Source organism: Syngnathus typhle, linkage group LG2 (genome assembly GCF_033458585.1).
Source record: "Syngnathus typhle isolate RoL2023-S1 ecotype Sweden linkage group LG2, RoL_Styp_1.0, whole genome shotgun sequence".
Taxonomy (NCBI): Eukaryota; Metazoa; Chordata; class Actinopteri; order Syngnathiformes; family Syngnathidae; genus Syngnathus; species Syngnathus typhle.
Window position 1 is genome coordinate 5,276,297 of NC_083739.1, and position 8,564 is coordinate 5,284,860.

Sequence of the window (8,564 nt, forward strand, 5' to 3'; positions counted from 1 at the left end):
TTGATTTACAGTATTAGATGTTTTAACTGTATACTAAATAACAATTAAATACTGTAATTCCAGTTGCGTTTACAGTATTAGTTGTTTAACTGTATACAAAATAACATTTAAATACTGTGATTTCAGTTTTATTTACAGTATTAGATGTTTTAACTGTATACTAAATAATTTAAAAACTTTGATTTTAGTTGCATTTACAGTATTAGTTGCTTAACTGCAGAATAAATATCAATGAAATACCGCGATTTCAGTTGCCTTTACATAACTGGTTTATTTACTGTACAAACAAATGAACGGTATTGTATATGGCAATGCAGTAACAGTAGGTACCAGGTAATCATTGTAAATTGAGTTTCTCACTGTACAATTTAAATGCTGAATCAGTGATCTAATATTAATCATTAATAGAATGACCCATATTCTAAAATATTTCAATTAACTACAGACAACAAGAAATTTTTTAACAGAGTTATTTATTTTTGGGTGAACAGGAACATAAAGCACATTACCAAACCTTTTAGACAAAACTTCCTTGGGCTTGGACAAAACAGGAGCCCTGAAATTAAAGAAGAAAACACATTAAGAATTATGATGGTGATGTTGGTGTCATGTCAAGATACTTGTTCCTGATAGGAAGTGTGTCACTGGCTGCAGGAACACTCATGCAATTAGCAAGGTTGGAGTTATATTATTAGTAGGGATGTAAAGATTACTCATGAGATGGTTAAAAATCGATTTGAATATGTCGCAAGTTAAATCGGAGAGAAAATAAATCTCTGCATTGAAACAGCTGATATGCAAATTAGTTTTGACCGTTCACGCCTGGGACACACTGCCTGCATATGCGTGTGTTGCGTGTGCGTGCGCTTCGCGTGTGTGTCCCTTACGTTAAAAGAGCATCAACGTTCACACAGAAAGTGTCTCTGCTGCAGCTTGTCAGAAATTGAAGTTCGGATTTACCAGCGGAAGAGACCGGCTACATGATGCTGAGGCTGCGTCGGGAGTTGTTCTGTGTGTTGCCAATATGAAAAAGGAAAAACAAAAACAACCAGTTCAAATGCACAGTCAAACATGAAGTTGTTTTCAGGATCAATATTTAATGAATTGTATTCCGACATGAACTGTTCGATTCGATTTGATTTTTAGTCCAATTTTGAATTTTTGGTAAGTGGGAAGTTGTGGAAAAGGTAGGCAAACGAACAATTGAAAGTTGGAATGGGTTGACTGTTGAAAAATGTAGAAATTAGAGGTGAAAAACGAAATTTTGTGAATTTTTGTGGAAATTTTAAACGTGAAAACGTGATTTTTTTTAATTTGCCGATTTTGGGAATGTCGAGAATCTTCCCGAATGTGCTGAATGATGTGAATTTCAAACTGGAACGACGTAAATGTCAAATGTTGAGTGTGCCGTTAAGAATGAATCTTATCTATCTATCTATCTATCTATCTATCTATCTATCTATCTATCTATCTATCTATCTATCTATCTATCTATCTATCTATCTATCTATCTATCTATCTATCTATCTATCTATCTATCTATCTATCTATCTATCTATCTATCTATCTATCTATCTATCTATCTATCTATCTATCTATCTATCTATCTATCTACCTACCTATCTATCTATCTATCTACCTATCTACCTAGACTGTTGCACATCCGACAGAGCAGAAGCGTTTTGCCGATGCTCTCGTCATATCTCGGCACTTCCCTCCACCAGCGGTCCGTTTCATCACTCCGAGAGGTGCCTCCGTGCGTTCTACCTAGTTATCATCCGCACACGAGATGACGTAACAGCGGGCAATCTCAGCACGGCTCCGCTTACATCAGGTTCAGATCAGCTGCCAGAACCTCTCAGCTCATCATAAGCTCGCCTATAATTGACCTTCCGCGTTTGATAAATAAAAGAGTGCTGACCCGCGGCGGACCTGGCTGACTCGCTAAAGCGTGCAATTACAGTTAATCGGCCGCACGGCGTTGGCCAGCTTAGGTGAGTCTAGCATCATTCGCGGAATAAAAAGTCAGCCTGTTAAAAAATAAATGAGCCGGCCTGTTGCGACACGCGATAGTGATAATTGATGCATCCACACTTATCCTGCTAATTCCACTTCACGTGACCCTTGTGCAAAAATCCAATTCAATCCATCAAATGTTCACGCTCTACTTTTTACATAGAGTCAGATCGATTGGCGCACTTTCAACTCCGGTCAACTGATATCATCGTTATTGTGCCGTTGTTCTCTTTGCACCTTAACGCTTTCTTCTGCTTCCCAAAATGATCCCAAGGTTGCATCACGAGCCTCACGGTCGCTCCTCATCATCGTCATGTTGGGTGCCCACGCTATGCGGGCCACGTTAGCACCAGTTTGGAATTAAAAACATCCTTCACGCGGGACGTCTCTCCACCAATCACATTAGGCGAGATATAAAGCTGCGCCGGTTGCATCTTGGAAGGAGACGGCGAATCCTGGCAAGGCCCAACTCGTGTCTCCGAGGTGCCCGGTGATGTCGTGATTTTATTTCCCGTCACCCGCCGTCGTTAGGAGCTCCCTTCACCTCCCATGCCGCCGTTCCTTAGCAACAGATTTCCCGAACAGCACCTCCTTTGCAGGTGGGTGAGCGTATTAGCCCGGCGCTATTTGCCAACATGACAATTGATGATGTCGTCGTGTTTGGCAAACAGCTCGAACATTGTAAGTGGATTAAGTGAAGGTGCGCTAAAGAGGAGGGAAGCTCGCATGCTGCAATGGCTTTATTTCCTCCAAAATAGCACAGTGTGACTTCTGGTTTGTTTGGAGGAGATTTTGGATTTAATCCACAAGCGTTGCAATATGCATTTATGCATAATTGATGCATTAACAGCAGGATCTTTCCAACTAAAATCTTTCCAACTATTGTGTAGACAACATTTGCACATTTAATAATTTAAAATGCACGCTGATAAATGACTGTGTGTTTCTTCTATTTTCGTCATCAATACTCTTTCGGCTAGAGGGTCACTAGAAGGTAAAAGCGACAAAACCAATTTGTGTGCAAAGAGTGGAAAGTGTTTTGTGCAGTGTCAGCTTGGCTTCATAAATCATTTTTACACTTTTACCTGAGCTTTTAAAAAAAAAGCAATGATTAACTTTTTGTCTACAGGTGAGCTTCACCTGGTTTGTAAACATTGACGGCAGGTTTTTGAGGCAGTCAGCTGTGAAAACCTCGGTCTGATATTCACTTTGACCCACAGTACACAATTCACTAAACATTAAACACAAAGTTGACAAGTCTTGGAGCTTGTTCTTACAGATTCCATACTGCCTGGCTGGCATCAGCCGGAACCGCCCACGTCGCAATTTGTCCAGTTTGTGGGGATCTTTGGGTCAGATTTGGGCAAAATGTTGATTTCTGCAACCGTACAGTAATCATTTTTGGTTAAAGCAGTAAAAGTGTTTTGCCGCAGCAGTATAATATAATATAATATAATATAATATAATATAATATAATATAATATAATATAATATAATATAATATAATATAATATAATATAATATAATATAATATAATATAATATAATATAATATAATATAATATAATATAATATAATATAATATAATATAATATAATATAATATAATATAATATAATATAATATAATATAATATAATATAATATAATATAATATAATATAATATAATATAATATAATATAATATATACGTATAATATAATATAATATAATATAGTTTTATATTCCATTATGTACCTTGTTCAAAAAGGTCCTTTAAATAACAAAGCAACATAGCAACTCGCGTTAAGTAATAAAAATGGAGAATGATTCAGCAAATTGCAGGAAAAAGAATTTCTGTGAAAACCATTTCACCGCAATGTAACGTAACACGTTCCGTGAAAATCCATTCAATTCTGTGCAATCCTGGAAAAAGACATACAAAGACTTCTCGCGTAAGACATGATGATGACCATAGGGCAGATAGTCACACACCAAAATGCACGGCTCATCATTTTTCATGCCGATTCACGAAGGCGCAGGAGGCATGGAAATCAAGAGATAAGTGGAAAGTTTTTATCACAAGACAACATGTTGCAGCTCAAACCTGACGTCACATTTTGAAAGGGAATTTTCTGCCCAAAGATTTTAAACTGGACACGCTGACGCCAAGCAAGGGGTGTCGCCTCCCCACGGTGACCCAATGTGACCTCATCACCCCGCCCGCTGTCATCGTCGACGAGGCTGACACCTCTTATAGCCAAAGCCCAAAAAAAGCCGACTCGTCGAAGACTGGAGCCTTAATGGCAGGCAGATGCGAGCGAAAGCAGCTTCCGACGCGTCTCCCTTGTCCAGACTCCAAATCAACAGCTGGACTTTCTGTAAGTGCCTCTTTCCTCACATCCGGCCGCCGCCAAGTAGCACAAAACAACTAATCCAATTGCGGCCAGTCCATAAAGCATGGCGGCGGCTATTACGACAACACTAACTGGGTTAACAAAGTGGTTTTGCGCGAAAAAAAAAACATGCAGATCGTCACCTTCCTCCCCGGTCGCTCCTTGTTACGGCCCCTCCCACTTTAATTGGAACTTTCTGCCTGGTTTCACCTAAGATGCCGATGAAACCGAAGCTGTCGCAAAGTGTGCTTATTAAAAAGGGCTGGGCGGTGTGTGTGTTGGGGGGCGTTAAAAGCTTAAACCCTTTTTGTTTTTCTGAGAAGGCAACTGTCTGTGTGCATCTTTCATAGCTGACACTTAAACCCCCGAGCACTGCGCTGTTGTTATTTGCTTCGTTTTCACGGGAAATGTTCTTTTTCTAATGTGACCTTAAGTGCCCCCCCCCTCCCTCCCTCCCCCCATGCAGCAGAAATTGTCAGCAGTTTGTCTCCGAGGCAAGAACTTTATGGTTGCATAAACACAATGTAAATCACTCACATGAGAAGCACACAAGGCTACACTGTGTCATGTTCAGCAAATAGACACGTACAAAAAGTTGGCTTCAGCTGTCCAGAGCAGGAGGAACCCAATTTAAAAGAGGGACAGACGTGCAAAGAATACAGAATGTCTCGTACGGTGAGCGGGCCCGTACGCAGCAGTACGGAATAGAGGTACTTCGAAAAAGAAGCTTACCAAATAAAATGTTGATACAAAAGCCTGGGTACAGTGCAAAAAATAAAAATGACAAAAATAATACAAAAGAAAATTATGCTTAAAATAAGCCAAAATAGCTGCCAACAGAACAAGAAAGTTTTACTTGAGAAGATAAAATAAAAATGAAGAAAATGAAAAAAAAAACAATAGAAAAGAAAATTATCTGCCAATTGAACAAGAAAGTTTTACTTGACAAAATTTAGAAAAATAAGAAAATAGTACGAGGCCCATATCTGTAGCAGTCTTGAAATGAGTACTTTTAAACTTAAACAAGTCATATAATAAAGAAGTATGCACATATTTATTTATCTATTTTTTGTTTATTCATTTAGTCATGTATTCGTTCATTTATTTATTTTTAATTTCTTTTTTTATTTAATGAATTTAATTTATTTGTTTATTTATTTATTAACTTAATGATCTGCTCGAATGGACTGGTGGTAAAGAAAGTACCGCCACTTTTTTTTTTTTCTCGCCACTTAAAGCACTGACTGTGACCAGGACCATATCATGCTACCCAATTAAAAAATCCCCACTTGTAAAATGATGATAATTTCCACTTTTAATTGGCAGCTACTCAGTTACTATTGTAAAATTCTACTGACTCATACCGAGCTGTGTCGAATATTTTGCCGACCTTAATTAATTTACTGGAAAACTGCTCTCGGTCTCACTTCACGAGTCTCCACATTTCTCATATCATCGAGTTCTCATGTGACGCCGGGATTTCCAAACCCCGTGAATCCGAGCCACCGTGTCTCATGTCTACAGCGACGATGACCAAAGCGCATTTTACGGCCCAAACGTTGAATCTTTGATGTCGCCAATGTCACGGTCGATACCAGCCATTGCTGATATCCGAATTATAAACCGTCATAACTCACCTCGACGTGTTTTCCTTCATCATTTGTGTTTCCAACAAAAGTGCTTTCTGTGACCTTTAATTGAATGGAACGTTCCCTTACAGGGATGTTATCTAGCCTTTCCTCTCAATGAGCCCACTGTCGACACCTCGTGCGTACGACTCGGAACGGATTCTCCGCGGCGGCGAGTCGCACAGAGTCGGACTTCCCCCCCCCCCATCCGCCTTTCTTCCCGAGCGGCGAAGCAGCTTGTTTGCCGTTCAGGCGTGCAGATGTTCCTTCATGTGCTGCTGTGTATTTTGCTCAAGCTTTAGACTCTCATTAAATCAAGCGAGAAACAGCAAGCCTCTATAAACATCAAATCTATAAATTGCATGGATGGTCTTGCGCGAGGCCTCAGACAGTGCTCGGCTTTGATGAAAACTTCTGGGGAAAAGTACAGAAAAATAACTAGAGATTGTGAGGCAAGAAGAGAAAGACCGAGATAATTTTTTCCCTGGCTGGTGAGCAAGACGAGGAGGGAAGGAGCACGAGATGAGAGGAGCTTTTGATATTTATTAGGCCCGGACCTCGGAAAAGACCTCTCCCAGGACTGCCCATGTGACAATTAAACCAGGTTGCGGTTTGACTCTCTTTCCATAGGCAAGTGGCCAAAGTGTCTTGCAGTCAAAGCATCCATGGCAGCTAACAAGCTCGTTCCCTCTCCGCGCATCTGACAAGAAAGGAGGAGGCTGCAGCCTTGAGACATGAACAAACGCTAAATAAATAAATAAAATGAAAATACAAAGACGCAGAAGAAAGAGAATAGGGGTGGGGGGAGGGGAGTCGGAGCCGAGGCAGTATCGAGGAGTTTGCTCAAGAAAATTGTCGTGACTTGATCAAGGTGCTTTTGTCTCTTCAAATGTCCATCAAGAGTTGAACATAACCACGCAAAATTGCACCCGCCTTAATGACCCGCCTTGCCGCCATTTTCACAGCTCTTGCTACACCTTCTTCATGTAGACCAGTGCTTCTCAAATAGTGGGGCGCGCCCCCCTTGGGGGGCGCGCCCCCCTTGGGGGGCGCGGTGCTATTCCTGGGGGGGCGCGTGTGACCCTGGGGAACAGGCTTTTTTTTTGGCAGTACTAGAATAAAGTGTAATTGCGCGTTTACTACAGCAGGGGGCAGTGGCGCTCTCATTGTTACTTCTGTCACGTTTGCGACAGTGCAACGTTTTACGACTTACAAGACAAGTTAGGATAGTCACGGTGGGGAGGGGGGGGCGCGAATAGTTTTCTTCTTGCTAGGGGGGGGCGTAACAGAAAATAATTGAGAAGCACTGATGTAGACTCTTCGCCCTCATTTCCCCCTTTTTTTTTTTGTGTGTGTGCGTGCATGCGCACTTGTCTTAGAGGAGCTCTGTGTGGCACAATGGCCATCTAAACTCATTAAGAACATTCAGTAAAGAGCCATTAACAAACGGCTTCTCTCTGGCCAGAGATATCAGCTCTAATTAGGTGAGCGTTCTTGACAGGCTTGCAAAAACAAAAGGCGCGCTCTCATTTGAAAAGGTTCAGGTCCCGTAAAGGGCCTCACGTTTCTTTCCCTCCTCCTCCTCCCTCTTCCTCAATGTAGCCCGCTAATGACGATGGGTTGGACCACAACAAAAAAAAAAAAAAAAAGGGGGGGGGGGTGAAATACTCCGTATACCGTGTGCGTTATCTTACCCCGGGAAGTCGACAGGGAAAAGGTTCGCCGTGCTCGGAACAAAGCTTTCCCACTTTGGAAGCCTCGCCAGGTGGTTAACTGACCTGCTTTGGAAAGACAAAAGCAGCCGCAGACGGAGTAATTGTGCAGCCGTGCCAAGATGGTGACAAGAGCCCACCCATCTTTCTTCAATAGAAAGAAAGATGACCTTTGCCCTTTTCCCTGCGCACCTACATGGCGAGATAGTTTTGACTCGGGCTGAGAATATCTTGAAAATAATTGTCAAATCTTTTGCTTCGTTAGCATCAAATAATTAAGTTCGTTCGTTCGTTCATTCATTCATTCATTCATTCATTCATTCATTCATTCATTCATTCATTCATTCATTCATTCGTTCATTCATTCATTCATTCATTCATTCATTCATTCATGCATTCATGCATTCATGCATTCATTCATTCAAGGATCACAGTAAAAAAATGACATTTTAGCTTTTCTTATTGCCGTCTAATCTCAAAATGGGTCAAATTTAAACGCAGGAAGCAACACTGAACATTTTTTGGCCACTAAAAAGTGAATTTGTAATTTTTTTTTTCTTTTTATCTATTTGGGTGACATCTCAAGTGCGGCAAAGTGAACGTTGACATTTGTGCGGCGTGTGAATGTGTGTGTGAATGTGTGTGTGTGTGAGCCATCACAACACGTGCGCTGTCCATCCGCGTATGTTGCTGGACGGAGCGGCTTCTGCTTTGACAGGAGGATTATGGGAACCAGATGACTTCCACTTATTTGCAGCCTTTAAATTCTAAACAGGAGTTTCATGAGAGCTGTGAACTCATTGGAAAAGGTTTGGACTTTTAACAGCAGCTCAGGA

General features: G+C 41.0%; 1 long non-coding RNA gene across 1 annotated transcript; it reads right to left on the reverse strand.

The window, feature by feature from the left end:
- Positions 1–481: 481 nt before the first annotated feature.
- Positions 482–3,395, reverse strand: LOC133150060 (uncharacterized). The gene is made up of 3 exons (XR_009713729.1): positions 3,294–3,395; positions 888–1,009; positions 482–556 (listed from the first exon to the last, which is right to left on the reverse strand). It is a non-coding gene; the product is annotated as an uncharacterized LOC133150060 (long non-coding RNA).
- Positions 3,396–8,564: the final 5,169 nt, after the last annotated feature.